At 42.1% G+C, this 25,745-nt stretch overlaps 2 long non-coding RNA genes across 8 annotated transcripts in view; one reads left to right on the top strand and one right to left on the bottom strand.

The window, feature by feature from the left end:
- The window catches only part of LOC110358955 (uncharacterized), a 39,557-nt gene that overhangs the window by 783 nt on the left and 13,029 nt on the right, over nt 1–25,745 (top strand). The gene's annotated exons all lie outside the window — the stretch shown is intronic.
- LOC135575562 (uncharacterized) overlaps nt 23,772–25,745 on the bottom strand; it is a 40,583-nt gene continuing 38,609 nt past the window's right edge. For all 6 annotated transcript variants that reach the window (XR_010466537.1, XR_010466538.1, XR_010466539.1 and 3 more), the window contains one exon: nt 23,772–24,804. This is a non-coding gene — a long non-coding RNA (uncharacterized LOC135575562). The remainder of the gene's footprint in view (nt 24,805–25,745) is intronic.

The following is a 25,745-nucleotide window of genomic DNA, read 5'->3' as shown; positions in this document are numbered from 1 at the left end:
AGGCAAAACTTCTGTTGATTCATAACTCAAAACTGAAACTAGAATCCTTGGTTTGAACAGGAACATGGGTGTTAAATCTTAGCCTAAAAATAATGCACTCAGGAGCTCAGCTGGGATATCCCTTCATAAGACCATCTGTTATAGCTGAGCTATGAACACTTTGGTACGTTGCTGATCTGTCTCGGTGTGCTGTTGTTTTTGTCTCCCTTCTGGTGAGGCACATTCTTCTCATTCCCTTAATTTGTTTCTCTCAGAGTGTTTTTATTGAGCAGTTGTCACCGAGTCAATGTGACATGAAGCAGGAGGGAGGAGAGGGCTGTATTCTGCCTGACCTATTCAGTGTCTCCATTGCTGTGACTATACAGGGTAACTGTGGCCCATTCTTGTGTCCATCCTGCTGCTGTTTCTGACTCTTGTAGCAGACCCTGCTGTCTGCCTACTTAGAGATGAATATGATTTTGACAATGCCTGCTGACAATGGTTGGAGTTTTGTTCCTTTTTCCTGTTGCTGGTGACTACTGGAGCCCTTCAGCCTTGGTAGTGAGCAGTTTCATCCAGTGAGCTGCACCTTCTAAATGCTTTTCTGATTCTTCCACAGTCCTCATTGCTTGTATGGAATTACTTAGAAAGGGTTATATACAAACACACATTTCAGCACCTTTGGATTCACCACTCTATTATTTCTTTCATGTCCTCTTGTCCTTCTCCCCTCCCTTCTCTGCTCCCTGTATGTCTTGTTATACCTTGTTTCTACATGCCTAAGTCATGCTTTAAATAACAGCTGTCTGATTCTTTGCTTCTTCCCATACCCAGCTAATTATTTTCAATCTACTGATTTTCCACATGGAGATTAATGGGTTATTCAGCTCTCAAAGTCTATATCCACACAGCTGTGAGCTAATGCATGGGTATGGGAAGGAGTGGGGGATGTATGTGTTTATGTGGTAGATCACCTTTCTGATGAACTCATGTAACAAACCAAAGGGATTTTTCTCCTCCTTACTCATTATAAAAAGCCACCAAGCTTCAAACTTTTGCCAATGAGTAATCACATTTTGCAGGGAGTAAAAAGTAATAAAAAAAACCCCGATACATTGCAATAAGAAAATTGTTAACATGTGTCTTTCCTCTGCCTTTAATTGCACTGGCTGATGTGTGCTGGGTGTGAAAGAGCCAGGCTCAATAGCAAAGCACCACAGCACAGGTGTGGGTGATGTGGGGTCAGAAGCTCCCCCAGGTTGCCCAATTTTAATCCCACTCATCTGCCACAGCTCTTTCTGCTTCCTTATGCTGCTACATCAGCCTGTGGGGTACAAACAAATCTTTCCTTGGTTCTTTCTAAATAAAATCATTTTGGTGGTCCACCATAAAGCACAGCCACTGCATTATACTGCCAGGGTAGGCACCAGAAGCACTGGATACACTACTGATGAAAAAGTATCGTGGAAACATAACCTCTGAGTGTGAAACATTATCTCTGATCAGCCTGGTTTATCTGACCAGTGAGATTCTGTGGAATTAAGCTAATATAAGGTCATGGATTTGAGCCTTATGTATCATTAGTTGGTAATTTGAGGGTTAGGAGCTTTTAAAACCTCCTTGCAACCTCCTCTCAGCAGTTTTCACACCACCTTGTCAATTCGAGTGTGAGTGCAACCAGTCTCTATCTGGAAGATAGTAATTGCCAAGAGACTTGGGGAGAAATGGGAATAAGTGGCTAAGAAGTGCAATCAGCAGTTAAAGTAAAAATAAACAGAAACATTGGCAAAGTGATCACTGTTTAGCAAGTCCAGGCTGGATAATTCCTGCTTTCCTGGAACCTATCAAAATGGTAGCCTAGATTCCCTACCTCACCAGGACCCTTTGGTGTTCTGGGCCCTGAGCTGCAGATTTATAGTCAACAGCTGAACATCACATATTTCACTAGTTTCAGGGCATATTCAGTACTCTTCAAAAATTGCTGATGTATGGGTTGAGATTTCCAGCTTCAAAAGTGAAGCCCTCTCCAAACCTCTGACTTTTTTGCTTTGGTTTTATTGGAATAAGGATAAAATAGTTTTCCTGGACCTGACCTTCCTCTTGCCAAGGCTAGACACATTCAATTGGGTTCTGGACAAGGTGTTCCTCCCACATCTGCTACAGCTTTGCTTGTGACTGCTGCTCTAAGCCTATGTTTTCATGGGTAGGATGAGTTAAAATCACAATGTTCCAGTTAGAACCACTGGAAAGATTCGATCAAGAGCGAGTTAGAAATACTGATAAGGATGCAGTTTTACAACCAAGAATTAGGGATGAGGGGCTTAGACACAGGACACCTGAGGCAATGTGGAGTTGTTCTGACCAGAAAACATGGCTGAAGAGCAAGACAGAATTAGACACAGGCTACAGATTTACTTTTTTAAAAACAGTTCAAAAGGGGTATGGTGGCACAGCTGAAATGTGTTGAGATATTACTAATGTTTTCCTCCAGTGTTAATCCCCAATACAAATTAACCTAAATTATTTTCCTCTTTGCTCTTAGACACATGCTATTTGTCAAGCCATGTTCCTTTAACACTTCCTAACCAGCTGGAATAAATTTAGCCTGCCCAAGGAAAAAGTGCAACATGGCAGCCCTTGAATGAAGTAGCCAGTGTGTCTCTTGCTGACTGCAGCCTCTCGTAGGTCATCACAGCACATGCGTGTCCCTCTCTTGGTATGGCTTTTGTTGAAAATGGCTCAAGGTACAAAAACCTGAAGCTTCCTGTTAGGCTAGGAATGGATCAGTGTGGGTAAGGTAGCGTGGGCAGGAAGGCATGCGAGCATCTGGTTTGAATAGCTCCATGCATGCAGTATCAGCCAATTTTCTGTAGGTTTCAAGGTTGTTGGGTTTTTTTAATCCCAGAGCTCTGGAGCAGTGTGGACCTCACCCTGCTTGTGCCTCCCAGGAAAGCTGGGAGGAAGCTTATCAAAAAGAGGGTAAACCTCCTTCATTTACAGGAGCCCCTGAGGTTAGAAATGACTCAAAAAAGCCCAGAGATGCTCTGAAAGGCCAAGTGTCTCCTGTGACATGCGGGAGGCAGAAGGACCTGGTGCCTTGATGTGCTCCTGATAGGAAAGCAACATGTGAGAAGACAGGCGACCGAGTGGCCTGCAGGATACACATTCCTAAATGTCACTTAGCCATACAACCTGCGAGGGTGGAAAAGTGGGCAGATGGAGAAATAATATTTTCATTGAAAATTCTCTACCTCTAAAATATTTCCTGTCAGGTTCCTTCCAAGAAGGGCCGGAGCAAGGAAGGAGGGGGGCTGAGGTGGGATGTGTGGCAGTGGGTACGAGTTTGTGATTCCTCGGGCCTCTCAGTTTTGGGAGCATTTAACTCAATCCCCTCCCTGAGAAGAGGATCATGCTAAGCATTACTGGAGCCGGAGGCAGTTTGGGAAGTGAAATAAACACCTGACTGTTAAATGCTAAAGGTTTACTCAACCAAAAATAAAAATAGTTCTGATTTCCTCCACGATGCTCTAGAGTTACGTTCATCCGTGCACATGAGCTGGAGGTTTGCACAGGCGGAGTCTTGAAAGGTTGAAACTCTTCAGAGGGGAAAATTTGGAGGCTATAAGACAGGCCTCCCTCTGTCCTGGGACAGCTCTTCTGCCACTGAGAAAACATTGCAGCTGTTTTCTTGGTGCAATCCAAAAATAAACTCCCTCCTCCTTTCCTAGCTGCTCGTATCGCTTTCATGGGTGCCATCACAAACCCAAGATGTCAAGTGTAATGAGTAAGAGCCTCAAGTGTGGGCTCAATCCCCCTCATGCAGTCTGTGGGGCAGAAGGGAGCTGTGCCTCAACACCCTGAAGGAAATCTCAAAGAGTTTGGGATTAAAGTCATAACAGCCTCTGGGTGTTCAGGAACTGCAAGCAGCAAATGACACAGAGCAAACACTGTAACTGGGCAGTATGAACATGCCTATTTGGGGATGGTCCCAAAACAGCAGAGCAGAAATTACAGTGCAAACGCTGCCATTAGCAATCCTCACTGGAACCTTTTTTTTGCTGCAGCTCTGCCCACTGAGTTGAAGGCATGTTGCTGTAGAGGATCTGCATCTCAGAGTGCCAAGTTGGAGCATCTGAAAGTTGCGGTGTGTGCAAAATTTTTCTGCTTACATGTCACCTCCAAAATCCAAGATGCAAAATGTTGTTTATAATAAAATAAATATATTGAGGTTGATCATATATGACACATACACTTGCAATATGTTTCCTTCTGTTAGGTCATCCATAGGTGGACTACTAGGAAATATCATTCAACACCTATGAAACAGCAGATTCCTTCCCTGTACCATGACTGTTTGCTGATTCCCAAAGCTTACCAACTTGTGAAGTAGCCAAAAATATGTAAACTGAACCACACTTCAATAGCTATTGGACTGTCCTGTGTAGATATTTGTCTTCAGGTAGCAAAATAGATTAAGCAAACTGGAGAAAAGGGCACCCATTCTGCACAATATTAGATAGGGGAGGAAAACTGAGTAATGGGAATGCAAACTGGCATCTCTGTTCAAGTCAGCTAACACCAACTGCTTGGTGAAAAAGGTCCATGCCTCTCCCCTTCCTAGCTGAGATGAAGCATATCCATGGGGTTCAAAATTATTCAGGACTTCCAGATGGATAAGCTGAATCAGAATTACAAGACTCCCAAACTTGCATTTGCTCCTAGGAAAGGAGAAGCCCAGAGAGACAGAGAAAGAAACAAACGTCCATCCTGAGCAGAGGTGATAGCAAAGCTGGTTTAACATGGAACTGCTCTCACTGAAATGAAATTTGCTCTAGTTAACCAGAAAGTTTTAGGGTAAGAAATTATAGAACAATTTGGGCAAAGAGAAATGAAAGCCACCTGTTTAAAGTTAGCCTTTAACCTATTTCCACTGCCTTCCCTTTTGCTTTCTCTCTCTTTCAAATTCTCCCAGTATCTCTGCTTTCCATAGAAGCAAATCTTCCCCAGGGAAAGTCAATTCTGAAGGCAATTTTCCAAAAACCATTTGGCAGAATTGGCCGGTACTTCAACTGCAAACATGAAAAGGCATTTATTCCACTAACTCAAATGTAGTTTGGAAGAGACATTACTGAACTTGTTTTAGGAATATACTTTGACTGCATCAGTTTTATTGCTTCTTGTATAAATGTCAAACTCAATTTGCCTCAAAGCAGGAAAAAACTCAAAGTACATGGTAATGTATATATTACATACAAAAACTGGGGAAAACAGTGTTATCTCCATGCTAAACTCAAGCCCATACTACGTTAATTGTGCCCATCATATACACTTGATATTTCAGCAGTGGTAGTAAGGAGGGGGTTTGATCCTTGTGTTGAAGATGGTGTGTGTAGGATTGTTAAGATGGTCAGGTACTGTAGGATCCTGAAGATCTAATAATTTGTAAACTTTGGTTGCTTAATTCTGCAACTTCAATTTTCTCCTTTTTGTTCCTTAAGAGGATTGTTTTCCTGTTATGTAAAGAACTTGTAACCCTGTCCTTTGTGCACCATCAGCAGCATTTAACCTCGCACTGCTAGCACATCAGCTAACACACATCCCATTTGAAATCCAGGATACCCGGTAGCAAAGGATTTCTTTTCTTGGAAAGGGAGGGAGGGAAGGGCAAGTCTTCTAAATCCTTATTTCAATCAGTACTCATTGCCAAATTTTCTAGCAAGAAGTGAATTGGCTATTTCAAAACACACTATCTCAGCAAAACTATAGTTGGAATTTCTTGGGGGCTAAGGAAGAAAGCACTTCTTTATTCCAAAGGTTATCCCCCTGCTGGATTTCAAAGACTTGCTGCAGACAATGTGGGATACAAAGCTTCCAGGGGGAAAACCTGGAGATTCTTTCATACTAAAAAGTATTAAGCAACCTAACTGTAATTTCTGCCATTTTACTGTACAACATAATTTTCATAAATTTTGGGTATTAGGACGCACCACAGATTAAGTGCGGCCATTTGTAAAAAATGTTACTGTGAACACATTAGATTTTGTGCTGGCTTCATTTGTATTTTAAGTTCCAATCCTGCAAAACTGTAACTTCCTTCATACCAGCAGCTGCAATGGCATCAGCAGTGCTTCCCATCTACATAAAGTTAATGTCTTGCACAATTATTTGCAGGATCAGGACATCATACTGAAAATGCAATTACTCTGTGAGTTACAAAAAAGAAAATGCTCTTTGGAATAGTAGGTGAGATTCACTGCTACAGTAAATTATATAGGACCCATTGAATTCAGTGCAGCTATCCTGATTCACACCCGCTGATATGGCCCATTAATTTTAGTGTATGAAAATGAATCTCTGCTCTAAAAATACCAATTAGTAATAAGCGTTGAGAAAGAAGAAAAAATCAATTTAAATTCATTTTGTGTAATGCACATTTTCTGTTGCTATTTTAGTTAAATTATTATTATGCATAATAATGACAGGGCAATAGGTGCTGTCACTTAAGGAATTTGTAGCTGTGATGGCTAGTATAAAAGTTAGTGAAAGGGAAATTGCAGAAAAGGCCATCAATTTCATGCAGTTGTCGTTATTATGATTTGGATTAGGGTAGCGTGTCCCTTTCCCCACAGAGATCTCATCCCTGTAGTGCTGAACACATAAAGAGAGATGAGACTGGAAATGGTTTTGCGCTGGTGTAACTAGAAAAAATGAGCAGATAGGACGAGGGGAAACTGAGGCATGCAGAGTTTCCATAAGTAATTGAGCTTGGAGTCAATCTCTTGACCCATGGCCAGGTGTACTATTCATCATATTAGGCTGATCCTCAAGAAGGATGGTTTTTGTGGGTTTGTTTTTGTCGTTGTTTTTAAGTGCATGTGTAAAAGTGAATATGTACTTTGGCATGGAGCCAGTTTCAGCTTTCAGACCTCCCCGAGACGAGCCTGCAAGATCCTGTGTGAACACCCAGTTCTGCAGGCATTGAAACCCCAGTTGGTGCTCAGGGTTATTTGCATGCTCATTTTGCTTCTATTCAGCATTTGTCCTACATCATTTGTGCAAAGATGATCATGCTCCTGTGCTGGAAAATTAAGTGTTGTCTCTGCATTGCCATTCAGCATTGGTTTTTCATGAACAACAAAAGTGTTTTGGGATAAGTGGCACTCAAAGAGGGTTTGAAGCTGGTTTCTTCATATTCCAAGCAATCCTGAGATAGTAATGAATCATAGTCATAGCTGGATTACTCACTGTTACTCATAATGTAAGAGCTAAATTGAAAGAAAAAAGTTTTCGTTCCTGGTGGGATGCACGTCTACAGGACATCGCACAGGCCATAAGTACCAGTTAGTTCTGGAAGCGATCTAAATCCCAGAGGACAAACACAGCAGGGGCTATTAAACATTGTCACTAGCTGCAGATGACGAGAAGTGGGGAGGCTGTGCTGAGGAGACCAACACTCACCGGTTGCCTTGATCATGCAGTCTTTGCTCTATGGTGGTAAGAGAGCACCGGACATGCACCTCCCCTTCACCCTGCTGTGGCTGAATAGGGGTGCACAGACTGGAATTTGCTTTGTCCCTGTAGCTAAAGACATCTATACTCCTATGCCCCACCATAGTGATGCAGGAAACTTAAATCTGTAGATGCTCTATCACTGAGGGGTATTTTTTTTTTGAAGACGAAGAAAATAAAAACAAGTAATATTAGTTAGGATATCTTATGGAGTATTTTCAGGGACTGCTTTGGAAACCTACTGCTCTGTACCTGTAAGTGTATTGACTGTGAAGAGTTAAGCCCATTTAATGCTTCTTGGGATGATATTAAAGTCATACTACAACAACCAAGAGTTCAGGGTCCAAAGGACCACAAGCTGCTTTGTGCAACCTGGGGCTGCTCAGACCCTGCAGATATGGACCCTAAGAGATGGCAGATTATTTTAATCTAACCTTCAGCAGCTGTGAGATCAACAGCAGCACTTCAGAGGCAAGTCATCCTCAGGACACTAACTCCATCCCTGACCCTCCTTTCCCCACAGCCCCTGTTAGTAGTTTCACCTTCTGCAGTTATAAAGTTGTTTCTCAACGGCAGAGACAGAGAAAAAAAATCCTCCCTCTAAGAAACCTATTGACAGGCAGATCCTGTGGATTCCTCCTAGTACAGCATCTTTGAACTGAGGACTTCTTAGTGAAGTTGGGGAGTTTCCTGGGGTTTTACTCTTTTTTTTCCTAAATTGATTGTGGAATTTTTAAACAAGGCTGGTTTCTCTGATCTTTTTCTCAGCAGCTGCAAAATCTGTTTCTCCCCCAACAACTTGTTCCACAGAAACCAGGTATTGGAAAAATTAAAGGGGCAAGGCCAGCAGCACCATTTGCAGGGCCAAACTCAAATGAAACAAGGACCATTCATGTTGCTTTGTGAACAATAAAATATCCAAAAGGGCTTTGATCAAGTTTTGGGCTTGTAATATTTCTGAAGAACAACTGCAGAAATTTATTCTGGATTTTGATTTCAATATTAAACACTCCTAAAGATCATTAATCTCTACTGTTTGGTTCAGGTCCCCAATTGTGGAATACAGATTTCTTGTTATTGCTTGTGTGTAAACTTTTTTTTCAATGATGAAGTGTCATTCGTAGCTTTCCACTTTTTTCAGTGTACTTCCCATGTGCTTTTCTGTATCTTTTGGTTATAAGGATGCTACTCTCACTTGTCACAAGACTGTTTGATTTGAAAGAGCTCTGACTTTACACCACATCTGGTGTTTTTAATGTCAGCCTGTGTTGCATGCAGACAAGCTCTTTCTTAAAATCAGCAAAGTGCTGAAAATCTGTAGAAAAGCGTACTCTATGGAGGATTCTAAACCCAGTTTGGCTGTCTTGGGCCCTCCTGATAAATCAAGCATGAGCATCCACGTACTTAGGTGGCTTTTTACTCCAATTTGTTTGAGGGACTTCTACCACCAACCCAATCACATTTATTTCACACTCAACCTTTCCAAATAATGTTGGAACCAGAAAGTTATTTATGTGACCTGCTTAATTGAAAGAGCATTTGCTGTCAGTGATCAAATAAACTGTTATTGATCTTCAGCGTTGAAGGCTACTCACATAGAGCGGTCTGGTGCATATTTTTCACTAAGACACTTTTCAGAAAAAAAAATCAGAACACATATGCAGCAAAAATAATCCTAAAGGGTACTGAGATATTGAAAAAAATCAAAGAGTTTTGAGAGTGACTCCAGAGGAATGAAACTGTGCAAAGCACAAAATAGCAACACCACTGAGTGCACAAAATGAGAAGGCTTCAATATATACAACATCCTGCTCTGAACTCCCATCACTTAGTGGGGAAAAAACTGTTTTAAATCAGAGAAGAATGGCTTGACCTTTTGTTTAGGCAAAGAGAGATAAGTCTTGGGAATGAAAACTGTGATTTCAGTCCCTGATCTGAGCAAAACCTCTGCAAGACCTGGGCCAGGCTACTTAATCCTACCTCTTGTACTTCCAATACAGTTGGGTGCTACTCATCTTAACTCTTTTAGAAAGTAAAATCTGATCTTGATTTGGTCTAAACTCAAGTTTTTAAGTCAGCAAGGGTCTGCAATATTAAATGGCAGAATCCCTACACACTTTGAAGATGTCAGTATCTGCATCCCACTTGTCTCCCTTTAAATGGGGTACAAATATCTTCCTTACTCTCGCAGAGTAATTCGAAGAATAGATGTCATAGGGGAAAAAAAAAAAGTTAAAAGCTCAGATAGTTGTCTTGCAATGGGTCAAATGCAAACCAGGCTGAGATGGCAACTAACTTGTGAAGCCTGCGACAACCCAGGCTTTGAGCTCCCTCCTTGATGCTTTTACTCAGCAGTACAGATGTACAAAGCAGAGGATATGACAGTCTTCAATTTCCAGCACTTTGTGCTTTTTCACCTTTTTGAGTTTCAAAGTAGAGACTGAGACACAAGTGGTGACTATTCACAAGAAAGCTTCCGATCCAAAGGAATAATATAGCAGAAGAAATCCTTAAATTGTTGATTACCAGATGCTGAGAAATCACTCCACTTGTGCCCTGCTCCTATAATCCTTCCTACACATCCGGTACCAACCACTGTCAGAAACAAACCCTAGGGTGGGTGGACCTTGCTTTGGTCTGATGTGGCACCCCTGTATTCAAAGTGAAGTTTAGGATACGTTCCATTTGTCACTAGCTCTGTGACAAAGCTATTGCTTATGTCATGTCTGAGAGAGGGAGAAATACTTGTCCCACTTGTTCAGCTGAGACCAGGGGCTCCTGTTGTGTTCTGCTTTACTTCTTACAGCTGCTTCTGGTTTTGCCTGGGAAAAAAGATATCCTAGATGTATATATTTAGAACTATCAAGAAAACAAGGACATTATCTCTGCTCTTGAACTATGAAAGCAGTCATAGCACTGGAGAGCTGCTGAGCTAATTGTTATACCCTTCTCAGGCTGTAGATAGAACGTAATCTTGGCTCTTTTATTTTTCTATTTTTAAGTGAAGCCTTATTCAAACTTCATTTTTCAGCAGGATTTTTTTCAGTCTTTTAGACCAAAATACTTTGTCTTTTTCTTACTCTGTTATTAAAAAAAAAAAAAAAAGAGATTAAATCATGAATACAGTCTCAGACTACAGGCGTTTACTGATAGAATTACACAGCTCTAAAATATAAGGCTTATAATGGAAACACTAGCATAGTCTTGACTTCTGCAGCAGTGCTCTAATATCACTGAACTTCCTTTGGGGTGAAGCTTTGCCTCAGGAACCTTAATTATCTGATGTGGTCAATTACTCCAAGATAATGATGATTTTTATCAGGTATTGCTGCTCAAATATTTTACGATAGACAGGCTATTTAATTGCATTCCTGACCTACCAAAATGCTTACAGATGACTCAATTAAACACTGAGAGGAGGGAGGCATAGCACATAAAATCCTTGCTTATAGTTGGTTTTGAGAGTTTTGCTCCTCTTGAAAATCCATCCATCCATCCATCCTTTCACCCATCCAAGCAAGCTGCATGTGTAGCATCGCTAGGGCAGGAAGTTTAGATAAACAAACTCAATATTAATGTAAAAATGGAAAAGCATGTCTGGTCTCTGTCCTGTTGAGGGATCAGCATTGCACCCTGCACAATCTCTGTGGTGGATTAGCAAAGTTGTTTTAACATCCCTGAGTGTCCCAGTGCAGATGAGCACAGTGAAAAGAATTTTCTACCACATTCAGGTAAAGCAGAGTTTTTAAGACAATGAGGAAATGTCTTTATTACAGCAGCCTCCGGGGATAGTCTCAGCTCCTGTAAAGCCTTGAAATACCCAGATGTGACTCTGACTGAAGTGAGCGGGCTGGTCGGTGTTTCTCTACGTTGGCCCTGCAGCTCCTGGTGCTGGTCCTGGTTTGCCAGGGAAGCCGAGGTTGCCCTGAGGATGGCTTTAATTGGCATCTTTGCTTCAGTGGCCACAATGGGCTGTTTCCAAGGCACAAAACTGCCATGTCTTAAGAATGCTCGGGCTGCCAAGCCAGCGCGGCTCAGCCCTGGGTCAGTCCCTGCCCTGGATGCTCCGGCACGGGCAGCGCAGACCCGGTGAACACCCCGCGCTGGGTGCTGCGGAGACCTGCTCCCAGTTTCCCCAGTAAGGGAAAGCGGGGGGGTACTTCCCCTGCCAAGCAATCAATTTGCTGCTGGTTAAATAGGAACAGCATGCAAGATTTTGAGGGTAGATTATTTCCCTGCTGCTTACAATAATGTTACTGTAACGTTTTCAGCGAGTACGTTCAGGACTCAGCCAAGAACGCTGAGAAAAACGGCGAGCCTGCCCTTTGTGTCAATGGTTGCTGGAATTCTGCTGCATTTCTGCACAAAGGTCCATTTGTCTTCCCACCCTGGAAATAAAATGTATTGTTGCAGTATTGTTGCAAAAACTGGCAGCGAGTCCTCCTGGGTTAGAATGTGGTTACCCACTATTGCATCAGGCTCACAGAAAGGAGATGACATTTTATAGAGTTTCACTCGGAAAACTTTTCATGAGAATGTTAGCTCTATTATATGGGGCTTCACAACAGAATTTAACAGCCAGCATTTTGATAATTTTCTGTTATGTTTTTAGTCTTGTTAATACTCTTTTCAGTCACATTCCAAAGCACAGCATCCACAAATATTCTCAAATATATCCCAAATTGCTCAGGAAGGAAACAATTTTCCTATCTGAAATTAGAACAAAATATGATACTAAAATGTCAAATTTTAGCAAACCAAAATGCTGCAGCAATTGGTTTGGATAAGTCAAAACAGTTCAGTTTGACTTTTACAAATATTAGTATCATTAGTTTACATATCAAGATGAAAAGTCATATTGAAACTACTGTAATTCTTTTATTATTAAGAAGAGTGGTGTCTAGCAGTCAAAGGAAACAAGAAAAGGCAGTGAAGTCTGAAGCAACATGTAATCCACCATTATTTTGTTTGATATTATGTAAGGAAGGAACAATTTTTAGTGAGTGAAAGGGTGATCTGAGGCCAGAAAGCGTGGGCTCTGTGCAAATAGTATGGAATAACAGCATTGACCCAAAGAATTTCCTATCGAAGCCGCCTTGCCTGCGGTACCTCCTTTCCCTGCCCACACAGTGCTCTCAATAGGCACCAAGACGTGTAACACAAACTGCAACGGGTGGTTTCTCCGCTTGCTTAAAGATATACTGCCAGTGATTTTCATTTATGAAACCCAGGGCAGGTTGTGCATCACTCACCGTGTTACGGTATTTGCAGGTGAAACTGCTTCGCTGAGGCTTGTCAGGCTGGACCTGCAGGTCTGTTTGTTAAACAGATGATTAAGTGTGGGCTGGCTTAAATTGGTGCCTGCTGGCATTGCTGGGTTCATAGTGATGCAGGCACCAGAATTACTGTACCAGGTACAGCGGGCACTGAGACCCCAAGGGTGTGTGTCTCATTCCCCGTCCACCTACCCCAAACCCAGCCTTCTCTGAGCTACCACACCTTCTTGAAACAGTTTCTTTACAACCAGCCCCCTCCCCATCCCCTGAATTTATTCTAAATATTGCAAATCAAATTTTTATGCTTGTGATGCTTCAGCTCCTTTTTACAGTACATACATATTTCAGAGTTACCACTTAATACAATTGTAGTTCATTTAGCCAGCAATTACAGTAATAGGAGGACTGGCAAGCGCTGTCATTCAGACTGTGGAAAATCAATGTTACACAGAGGTACTTTTATTCATCCTATCAAGTGTCTCCTTCATTAGATGCATGTACTCTGGAATCATAGGGAAAATTTAAGATCACTCTGTTTTTTAGATATTTTTTTAAATAATTATCCATATACTATCTTGTTTCCAGACACAAATACAGTGAATGACATCCTGAGGCCCCTTCCAACCTACTTGTTCTATGATTCTGTGAATTATCAGGTCCGTTCTTTCAACAGATCCATTTTCTGTTGCATTTCACCTGACAGAGAACCTTTGACAATCCATCTCTTAGAGGCAACTCAAAATATTGTTGTCTGTGGGCAGTGAAATAGAAACTTCTGAGTTCTTAAACATTTTGTACAATGTTTGCTTTTAGTCCAAGTTTCACAAACTTATGTCCAGGAACACATTTAAGTAGTTGTTTCAGTTAATCCTTATTTTAACAGAGTTTTGAAGAATTCAGGTTTACATATGGCTACAGTTGAGCAAATGTGTCCTAGACAGGAATGACATGCTGAATTACAGATGTAGTGCTTCCAAAAGAAAGCTAAAACTATAACCATGTCTCCTGAGTTTTAAATCCTCTTTTTTCAGTCACTTAACCGTGCTGCAACAAACCTACTTTGGACTGATGGCTTAAATAGCTGCTGTATTTGCATTTCACTATATGAATGGTCTTAAAAATCAAGACTCACACAGGGCAAAAATGATCTGTAATTGTACCTGGAATATTTAGTTTCAAAAAGGGGGTGGCTAGGAATGGGATGCTCTCTTTGTTGTTCAAAAAAGAAATTCCTTAAATCACTGCCCTCACTGCAAGGAGTTGTTTCAGCAAGAAGAATAATGGTATTTTTGCAGGTTGCCAAACTTTTGCTGCAGAAGAGCCTCTTGGCAGCAGATCCACTTGATTCGATGAGCAGTACTGAATTTCCTCGTTGATCTGTTGGTCTCTGCATGGTGCCATCTTTTGACAGTGTTACATTATAGCCCCTTGTTCTTATGATAAATTATTTTAATCCATCATCAGAGCACACTCTTGCTCTAATGATGGATTAGTGTTATGCATCATCAGGGCGAGGAGCATTGATAATGCACCATGAGAACCCCCACTGACAGTGGAAAAATCTGCCAAAAGAATTAATTTGCTCTGCACCAAACTGAAAACAGAGATAAAGGTACGGTTACACTTAACGGCAAGAGTTCCACGTAGAAACAGCAAGTTCAGCTCCAGCGGTAATCTGGGTGAGGAATAAAGATGCAGATGTAGTCAGCTCGCGGTGCAGGGCCTGAGCATTGGCCCTGGGGAGTTTTGCATCTGGGATCAAGGTGCACAAAGGTGTAGGAGTATCGTGCATGTTCAGGGCTGCAGCAAAGTCCCTTTGTGGCATCAGAGCAACTCACCTGGTGCACAGAGTATGAAAAGGCCTGAATTCATCAGAAGGTTGCATAGGGAGCTTGAAAGGATGCTGCATGGCTGAAGGAGGTGCAAATCTTTAGGGCAAATAGTCCCCATTGTATTCTTTTCTTGCAGAGCCCAACTGTGGCTGATTTCTGCATCCCCCAGCACCAGGGTACCCCGGGAGGAGCAGCCCTTAGGGATGGCAGCTGATAGAACTCCATGATCCTCCTCCCGATCCTGCAGGATTTAGGTCCCTTTGAAAGCGATTGCAATAGGTATTTTTTTACCTTTATCACATCTAGTAACTCCCGCAGTGCTATGGGCACAACCAAACAACAGAGCGCACCAAAATGCAGGGTCAGAGCTAAATAACAACAAAAATCTATATAATTACAAATACACAGTTTAACCTCTGAATACTGACAGCTTTTTTTTGGGAGGGGTTCTGTCATGAGTTCCTTCAACTTTAGCTGTGGGAATTAAAAAAAAAAAAAGAACAACAAAGAAAGGATTCTTATTTATGCTTTTGTTAAGAAATATAGCCCTTGGTATATTTTTCTTCATGATTATACCTATTCTACAATACCTTGTGTTACAACTGTGATGATAAGCATCTAGAAAAAGTTGAACACCAAAGAAAACACACAGGAAATCGAACAGACTATCATTCACCTTCAGGTAAATCCATAATACAGAACATTAAACAATACTGGCATCACCAGAGGCTGGGCTCAACTCATCCTGTAATTTCAGTGATAAAAGTGAACAAGCCTATTGGCACCTGGATTCTCCAGGGACCGCTCTGCGCTGCACATACTGACACGTCTGTAAGTGCCTGCAGATCATTCTCAAACAGAGAATTTTCCACACTTCAAAAGACAAGCCACAGAACCCAAATATGGAGCTTGAAATTGTGACCTCTGTATATGAGGCCGGTGCTTTTGGATCCAGCCATCTGCTGCTCTCTGTCAAAACTGCCACACTCGTTCATAATGCTTGCTCATCTGTGTCAGCATTTTGCCTCCCCAGTTTCTTCTAAGGAAGGGGGAAGAAACTTTATGAACAAGCGGAGATGGAGTGATCTGCTGTGATTTGACAGATCTGGGGACAGGGCTGATGTTTTAAGAAGAGTTTTGGCAGGGTGCATCTTGAAGGAACAGAACATGTCCAAGTGAAAATATACATGATGAAACAAGTAGTTGTGCATTAAAGTGAATGATTTGCTGTAGTTTTGTTGGAAGAAAGGCTTTTTTCTCATTAACTACTTCTGGCCCATGGACTAGCCTGCCCACAGAGATTACTAAAAAAGGGAAGAAGGGGGTGTGTGTGGTGGTGGAAAAACAGCTGTTTCCTTTATTGGTGCAAAACACAACTGTCCCCACGCTGCTTCTCCCAAGCAGATGCTGCAGGCTTTGGAACCACAGCTGACATTGAGAACTTTTTCATCAGCTTTCTGAGCTTTTTGTCAACTTATTGACACAGTGATGTGTGTTTATCCCATGCCACTTTTGGGCTGTGCAGAGAATGATCCCAGGCAACTACCAGGACTTGCAATTAATTATTCATACAATGCATTAGTGGATAGTTGGTGTAGGAACAGAATTTCCTAGCGTGTGTTTTTCTTTTTTCTTTTCAATGCAACCTCTGAAGAACAAGTCTGAGCACATCTCCTGTCTGGCATTTCATCCGTAGTTACCTTCTCTTTAGCGTGGGCCTCACTGCTGCATTTGACCTGACACCTGGAGAGGATCCAGGCCGAGATTTGACCATGATGGGGAGTATGACATGGAGCTACAGGTTCTTCTTGATTTCTGATCGAAACCCCTCTGCCAGCCATCGCAGGAATATACCCTAACGGCTGTGATTTATTGCTATGTTATCATGCCTGTCTGCCTCGTTACAGACTCTGAATTTTATCAGGCAGCTTGTCCTCTAGTGTCTGGTAACCAATTACTGTGGTCTGCAAAGAAACCTGAAGTACTTTGCCAAACACTGCTAATAAACTGGGAAAAAGCCTGAGCACAGCTTCAGGTTGCCTTAAGGAAACTCTAGTGAGCACTTTCCACTTTATTGTCTAGTTTGCAGTATGAACTGGGAATTATCTTGGAGAGTCATTCTCTACACAGAGCTAAACTCCCCTTTAAAGCATGTGCCACACTGAATTACTGCACATGGACTTGCCTCCATCCAAAGACTGCTGAACTCAGTAGGAGTCTTTGAAATGACAGGAGTGAGAGCAGGACTCAGTCCACAGTCTGAAACCAGATACTTCAGAAGAAAATGACAAAAATCCTGTATTCCTTTTTCTTTTACCAGAGCTAAAGCTGGCAGGAAAAATCAGAACGGACAAGTGTGGACAAGGGTGACATGTACCTGTTGCTCCATGCTTGTGAAGAAGTTGTATCTTAAAGGGTTAAATAATCAATAGTGCTTTGTGCAAGTCATCTGCAGCAAAGTGAATGTCACATGCATCTCTAGTATGTACTTTGTTATAAATGTTATATTTTCCTTTGAGGCTGGCTAGCCCTAATAGTCCAAGGATGAGTGAGCTGGGGTCTGTACTGCAGAAGTGACCATGAGCCACCCCCCCGAGCCAAAAAATTTCGCACACCCTCTCTCTCTCTCTCACTTTTCCCACAGGGCAGTCATCTCAAAAGTTTGGGTATTTTTTCCTAGGTTATAAAAAAACCAATTCCATAAAGAAATGGCTTAGTGCTACAGTGATGTGATTTGTGGCTTCCAGGCTCCAAAGCTGTAATTTATTCAGACAATTAGCAGCGGCCCTGTATTCTTGACAAATTCTTCACTTGTGTGCAGCTACTACACAACAAGGTGCTTTTACGAACTATGCCTTATGGATTAAAAGACTCCCTCTGTCTCTTCCCTCCTTCTTTGAGAAGTTCTTTTCACAGTCAATGGAAATTAATACAGCAGGTTAGAGAGGTGATATACAATAATCCAGCCAAGGAAGTGTTGTCTGAAAGAGCAAGTACAGAGCCTACAGGAATGTTTAATACACAAGAGGGAATGCTTCAGAGTTTGCCTTTTGGCAAAGTTATTCCACCCTTCACTTCACAAAATCCCCTGGAGTTACTGTACCAGGTGCCACTGTGATTCCATTAATAAGTGTAAATGGTATTTAAGCGCAGGTTAGTTGTCCAAAAGCTCACATCTGAATGTCTGCCCCGGCACTCTGGTGGCTTTGCCTGGACACCAAACCAGCTGGAGCATCAACTGGCTGTGCACGATCTGCCTGTGCAGAGCTCCCAGGTATGAAATACTGAGACGCACAGAGCTGCAGTATAAATCACGCCAGACCCTTTTTCATGTGCAAGCCTGAAGAGTTATAAAATCCAGACCCGGCTTTAAATCCCGCCCTCCTTGAGCACTGCTCAAGTTCAACAAGACGAGATGCACAGGGCTGGCTCAAGGTCCAAATGCTGTTCAAACCAGAACTTTTTCTTTCCAGAACAACCACCCTGCTGAGAATAAGGCTCTGCTTCCTGGCATGATGTGATATTTTTTGTTTCCTGTGGCTCTGTTAAAGCACACTGATCAGCCAGCTGCTGCTCCAGCCCATTTTTACACCAGTCTCTCTCAGTAAAATAAGGACAAAATCAATCAAATCACCTCGGACTTGGGTGGAAACCATTCTCATCATTGCAGGAGCAAACCTGTAGCTGATGTTTGGACTTTTTTGGCTGTGAGACTTCGGCTCATCTCACTCCCCAAAAGTTGAGAGCTGCAGTGAGACCCCTGCAGAGCCCCCTTCCCAGCCTCCTTGTAGCTGCAGTGGCACAAGTGGGAAATGACATTAATGATCTGTATTACCAACTTCACATTATGCTTTATACACAGCAAATTAGAAAAAGAAATTTGTTAGCATCAACTTTTGAGCAAACCGCAAAAAGATAATAGATATTTTTATTTTTCACTAACTGTGGGCAGAGAAAAGGATGTTTAACAGGCCATGTATTTGTTATAAATGATTCATCTGGAGCTTAGATGCTGGTGTGAATGGGTATCTTAGAAATACTTGGAAGGTTACAGAGGTGTCCATAAAAAGCCGCAAGACTTGGCCCACTCTTGCTCTTGCTCTGTGTCGGTTGTTCAGCATTCAGTACCAGCAGGGCTTCAGTAGCAAATGAAAATTCAAAGTATTTGGCCTCACGTGGCAAAACGAAGTGTTTGTTCAGTGGAACTAACTTAAGCAAATTCCTCTTAATTAATAAAGAGAAGTATTCTCTTTGAACCAAAGCAAGATTGCTACTGAAATATAACAAAGATCTTTTTAAAGACCTTGTTTAGGAATGGATTTTTTTTCTTCTTTTTTTGCTATACTAAGAGGGGAAAAGATGATACACTAAATCAGCAACTCAATCGACACATTTGTTAATTGCAAATAATTTGTAATAGAGAATCAAAATACATTTTGGATCAAAACATCAATAAGATAAAAGAATGCCTAAGTTAAAAAGAGCAACCCATGGAAAAAAGCACATTGGTGCAGTGAAGTCTGGTGCTTTCCCTGACCCATCACCCTGGGATGTGTCTGTTTGACCTGGATCTTGTGCCAGTGGCTGAAGTGACACTGATTTCAGGAGAGTCCTGCTGACTGACACCTCCTGGTGACATGACACCTCAGTGTGTAACCCTCAAACGTTAACCAAACTCACAAAACAAGTACAAGCTATTTGTTTGCAAATTAATTCATAAAGCCACCAGGATTTCAAAGTGCTCATCATTTCTTTGGAAGCCTGCCTTAACATGCTTCCTTTTTCCTTTTTTTTTCCTTAAAGAACAAGTTACCTCTCCCCTCTCTCATTGTCTTCTTTTTCAGCTACCACCTTGTTTGGGGTTAATTTCCCTAAACAGAGACATAAATACGGTATCAGGTTTTGGCTGTGAGTCAGGCCTGCTGTGCTTGGAAAGCTGCTTGGAGTCGTAGAACCTGTATCGGCAACAGCAGCTGCACTTTGCATTTGGGAAAGAAGTCAGAAAAAGAGCTTTTTTTTTTTTTTTCCAAGCCTTTACTAATGATATAACTTAACTGACGTTAACGTCTAGAGACGATCTATTCGTTATCAGTCCAGCTTTGAGATGTGACTCCCAAGGAGTGGGAGTTTGCCAGGGAAAAAGGGGCTTCACTCACCAGTGCGACATTTTGCTTTGCTGGCAGGGATCGGTGCAAGTGGCAGGACCCTCTGGGCAGCGTTTGTCAGGTAAGAGGGAAAGAGGATCTTATTCAGGACTATTTTAGGCACGCTTTATTAAAGCAGAGAATATTTCATCTGCCTCTACTTAACCTTGCTCAGAGCCCCCCAAAAGGTAATACAGCCCCTACAGTGAAATCTGTTTATTTTCTGCTCAGCTGGAAAGCAAAAAGGTCCTATTACTGTTAAAGGGAGTTACAAGTATTCATCAAAGAAAGAAATGACCCATAAAGGCAGTTAAGTTAGTTTTATTCCTGCTGCATAAGTCAACCTCTTTTCTATATATAAAGTGATGGGGTTAGAAAAGGATATTCATCAAGCAGTCCACTGATTTGATTGGCTGCACTTCCCCAAGTACTTTATAATTTGTAGTTATAAATAAATATGTTTTTAATAATCATTTGGTATTTAAATAACATACAATAACTGTCTTATTAAATCCCACTTTTTAGAATGAATAAGCAGTTAGACATTAAAGATGTGGGTACCAAACAGCCACAGGATTTCAGACCATTTTCTTTTTTATGTAGAAGCCATAAATATCACTATGGAATTATTTGGTTAGCCAAGGCCCTGAATGAAGCCAGCAGAAGACCCTGCTCTCTGCTTTTGCCTTTAAGTGATCATATACTTTTCTGGTATGACGACTTTTTAAACAATAACCACACACTATTTTCTTTGGCCACCCGTTACAGTTCCAAAGGGGCGGCCTCAGACTCCAGAGCTCAAGTAAAACTAATGTGTCCTCAAACCAGAGCCCTAAAAACAAGGAGCATCAAATAGCAGGTTTGAGATCATTGGTCAGAGTCAGCTGGATCTACACTATTTCCAGCACTTATCTATATTGCCTGAGGAAGGGAAAAATATCTCCTGGAATTAAAACAAACAACCAGCATTCAGTTTTATATACACAAAGTAATTGGCTTTGTCTTTCTCAGAGGAAGACATACACACACACACACACGTACACACTCTTTTCCCTTGATGTTGCTTATATTTTAGAGGGAACAATTGTGTCCCCTTGGTTAGAGAAGCACACAGGGTCATTGGTGTGAATTGGAACAGAATCTGCCTCCCATTCCCAAACTCCATCCCCTCTCCATCCATGCAGTGGAGGATGCTGCTGGTCCCTCAGGACAGGCTGGTGCCAGCATCTAAACCTCTGTTTCAAGGTGGAACTGAAGCTGGTTGGGAAGAGATGCGGTTTTTGGTGGCTGCAAAGAGGCAGGTATGAATGTTGTGACAGTGGGTTCCTGGTGCAGACACCTGCACAGCTCAGGATGTTCCATGAGTGCTGGATTTGCTGCTGCCCATAACCTGCCTCCAGCAGCTCACCCCGCCCCTCTTCTTCTGTTTTCTTTTTTTAAAAATTTTTTACATTTTTTTTAATTATTTTTTTTTTTATTCTAACCCCCTGGCTGAGCTGAGATTTACTCTTTGGCACAGAGCCCCTCTGGAATTTATTGCCACTCCACCTCTGCCATAAATGGAGGCGCCGGGGCCGTGCCGCCGGCAGCCCGTGCGGGACCGTGTTCTGCAGCACCCGCAGCCCGGCAAACCCGCACGGCTCCAGCCATCACACCCTCCCTCCCGAGGACACGAGCAAGTCACAGATAAAGTTTACCAGCGTGCTTACTCCAATAACTTTTCCCATCGCACTTTTTTTCCCCAGTTATTATTTTTTCAGCCCCCTCCCTCCCCACCCCCCTCCTTATTTTATTTTAGGCGCCTCTGAGAGTTCAACTGTCGCCTGAGGCTTCAAACTAATTTTCTCTTCAGAAATGATTGCAGAAAGCCGCATGCATAATAAATCCCGTTATTGCTCTTGTTATTAAAATAGGTTGTTAGGGATGTGGACTTGGAGGCCTTTTTGTCTGATGACAGCAGTTCTTCTTAGCTAGGTGCTTATGGCTTATTGACTAAGGCTGCCAGGTTCAAAAAAAGAAAAAAAAAAAAAAGAAAAGAAAATCAAAAAGAGAAGGAGCTGTAGCTGCTGTTTAATAGTAAGAAAGTTGGGATGATTTGAGGCAGTTCTTTTAATCACGTCCATGGGCCGTGTTTGAAAAGACAATGCATTCCCAGCAGCTCCAAGGCTTGTACACCAAGGGCCCACGGAGAGTGCGGCGAGCTCTTTTCTGGAGCAAGAGTTAATTAATATTTCTGTGACGTGATTTATTAGAACGATTAATTAATATTCTGTGACAGCCAGGACTGCATACTCACCATGCTGGGCACCCAGCAAGCCCCAGTGAGAATCAGAGCCTCTGATGAAGAGTCTGAAAAGACAAACAGGCCGAGGGACTCTAAAGGAAAATTAATGGCACTGTTCTCCTTCTTTGGATAGGGAGCTGACATGCATGGAGGCAAAGTGACTTGCCCAAGGGCACCCAAAAACCCAGTGTCAGGACTGGTAATGGAAGAAACACTTAGAAATTGCTGCTTGGGACACTGCCCATCAGCTCACATTTCCTCACCTTGTTCCAAAAAACCACACGCTTCATCCAGCAATCTGAAAGCTTTAGCAAAGCAGAGCAGAGCCCCTTTAAAATGAAATGCGGTTAAAGCAACAAATCTCCTGTGAGACTGTATTCTTAAAACAATAAAAGGTTTTCAAGCAGGTTTGATAAAGGAAAGTACACTGTCCAATCATTAAATGGAAACATTTTCTGGTTACCACATGAAAATATGCTTCATAAATCACTGTAGCCCTATGAAACAAAAAAAACCTAATCACAGATGAGGCCATGCATTTAGCAAGTTTCTTATGCATGGAAACTATGAAGCAGGGTGTATTCCCACCCAGTGAAACCAAACGTCACATCCACACTGGAGCCAGCACCAGAACTGGCAGAAGTCTCAGAGGGAACGTCTTGCTGCGGCAGCGGGGCAGGGGCAACACACACCCCGCCTGCAAGGCAGCTTCCTATCTCCAGTGCACTTTCAACGCAGACTGGAAAGCACAGAGGCTGAGCCATCACCTCTGCAAGAGCCCCTGGTGTGAGATGAACCAACATGTTCAGCAGCCTCCTGGAGCGTTTGGCGTCTGCCTGCCTCCTGCTCCAGAAGCAAGGACGCTGCTTTGTTGTCAGTACTAACTCCAAAACCTTCCCTTTAACGTACATGCAGATGATGTTCTACAGTGGTTGATAATTAATGATTATTTTATCATCGTAGAATCATTTTGTTTTGAAGAGACCCTCAGGATCATCAAGTCCAACCATAACCTAACTTAACTCTGGCACTAAACCATGTCACTCAGAACCTCATCCAAACGCCTTTTAAACCCCTTCAGGGATGGTGACTCCACCACTGCCCTGGGCAGCCTGTTCCAATGCCTGACAACCCTTAAATACAGGATGTTCAAAGAATTTGTTTGGGTTTTTTTTGCTGAAGGTCAGGATAGCTTTTATACTGCAGCATCACAAAGAGGACCCTATGGAAATTTTGCTCTCAAAACTATGATATCATGGTGCTCCAGGCCTTGCTCTCACTTTCAAGTACTGGGAGATATCCATACGATCAGTGACCTCAACCTCTGCAGCACGTAAACTATCCAGTTAGTACAGTGAGCAAGGTCAGGCACATGGTAGGGACCAGCTCACGTGTCAGATTTATCCTGGGAACAACTAGATCAAGTCCTTTGGCTCTGAGATGTTGAACTGTATTGCAAGCTCGAGGCAGTGGGGATGTGCCATCTCACTTCTAGTGCCAACAGGCTGAGGTTTTGCTGGGGACTTCAGTGGAGCTGCTGTGTTCAAGAACCATGTCACTGCCTACGTTAGAGTAAAAATAGGTGCTATAAACTAATCAGACAACTGAATGTACCAACATAGAAGATGAAAAATAGTAAAGTCTAGGAAACACTATTACCCAAAGGAGAAATATGGTCACTCAAAAGCTGTCAAGACTGGTTAAATGCAAAGACTGCTGTAGAAAATATAGAGTCCATTAGAGAAAATACAGATCCAGTTGCATATTTAACAGCTGAGAGCCACAATTTGCAATTCTTGATCAATTAGTTCAAGGGTATCCATTTGAGTGTGGAAGCTGACACTGGATGTAAGTAAATGAAGTCGGATATTAATACTGGAAGTGCTCAAATTAAAAACAACATGTCTGGCTTCAGTAAGAAGAAAGAAATTCAGGCACGGCTTCCTCGCCATGTTCCACTACTAGGTGGATTTTAAAGAATGCAATTCATACTCCAGCTACACAGAAGGAATTACAGAAATGGAAAACGACCAAGTCATTCTCAGGTATTCATAGAAAATTGGGATCTCCTGAATACTGAATTGTACTAGGTCCTAGCTTTCTATAAATACAGAAGATCAATAATTATCAGTGAAATGCTTTGCTAACGTCTGAAAGTTGGCAGGAATGAAATAAGAAATGCCATTTACATGTTACTGCCTGAAAGAGAGAAATAGTCTTTCCCGTTCTCTTGGTGAATACACCACTTGGCGTCGTAATAAGGAGTAATTAGGGGCTGCTCCATTTGCACACTCAGGAAAGGAGTGAATGAACAAATGTTGGCTACAGCTGACTTATTCTTCTCCATGAGGAACACTACAATGTTCCCAGTCCATTTTGAGGCCTGCAGAGCTGCTCCACCATACATCTTCATGGGGAGATGGTGTGCTAAGAGCAGCTGCTCTTGGGAAGTACTTGGAGAGTCAATGAATACAAAAATGTTTATTGCTAACCATCGAAAGATGTTGGGGCACTTTCCAAAGGAGATAGCATCACCAACCTTATTGTATAGGCACGGACAAGTGAAGGCAATCACCAATGTTCTCAGGAGCAGGGTAGGACATGAACTAGAGTCGATGCCTCTCAACTCTGAGCATCAGACTCCTGCCTGTTGACTTACTTTGCTTCTTTGCTGCATCTTTCCATCCTGGGAACACCACAGAGGCAGCCATGCAGTCCAACAACTCCAAGTTCCTCCTTCCCAAACTCCAACATCTTAGGGTTTTCTTCACTGCAGGAGACTTCAGAGTTTGGGAGAATAAAGGCAGAAGGGAATAAATAAGCTAGAAAACATATCATCATCATTACAAACATAAAAAGCTACAAATCTGTCACACTGCAGAAACACTCACTTCATTGTTATTGTGATTTATTGGGGAGCTAATTTTAAACAAGTTTTCTTTTCCAAAACCACAACACAAAAACAAACTGAACAAGCAAGCCAGAGGACAGAAGCTAGTTGCTACCGGACAATTTAAGCAATAATCTCATTTGCTTTGTAGTATAAAAAGCAATAAAGGGCTGTTTACTGAGTGAATAAACACTGAATGAATCACAAAAAGCTCTTTATTGCGATTATACTCCAAGGCAGAGGAGATTATTGTTATTACACAAGAAGGCACAATGTGAAAATTTAACTCAATGCGCCAGATTTTCAGACTGTTTCAGTGGTACAATTGTGTTCGGGGAGTACATTGTGTCTAATCTTAGCAGGCTGTTTTGACAATTCTGCATGCAAATCAGGTGGTGGGGTACAAATGCATTTAATTAACTATTTGCAGCCAATTTATGCAAGCCTGGTGGCTTGACACGTGTTTTGCACAAGCAGTGGCATGCTGAACTGGTTTGAAAATCAGCTGCCCTGTGTGATGCATTGAGCCCTGCAGGAGACCCGCAGACGTTCTGCAGGGAGAAGCCTCCTGGACCACCACTCAACCGCAAGGTGCATGGTGGCTGCTCCTCACGGGGCAAACCTGCACAGTTGCCATGTAAAATTAGATTCACGAGGTAGAGAAGGGGAACGTAAGCAATAAGAACGATATTGACGAGTAAAGTGTCTTTCTCTTTTTCCCTTCATGTGTTTCTAACATGTTTTTTTTTTTTGCTTGTTAGGGAGTCTTGTCTTGTAGTCCTGACAAAGTGATTGTGCTGAGAATGTTTGTTAATCTCTTGATGTGTCCCC

This window comes from Columba livia, chromosome 16, assembly GCF_036013475.1.
Source record: "Columba livia isolate bColLiv1 breed racing homer chromosome 16, bColLiv1.pat.W.v2, whole genome shotgun sequence".
Taxonomy (NCBI): domain Eukaryota; kingdom Metazoa; phylum Chordata; class Aves; order Columbiformes; family Columbidae; genus Columba; species Columba livia.
Note: the sequence above shows the minus strand (reverse complement) of the source record. Positions and strands in the feature narration are given on the sequence as shown.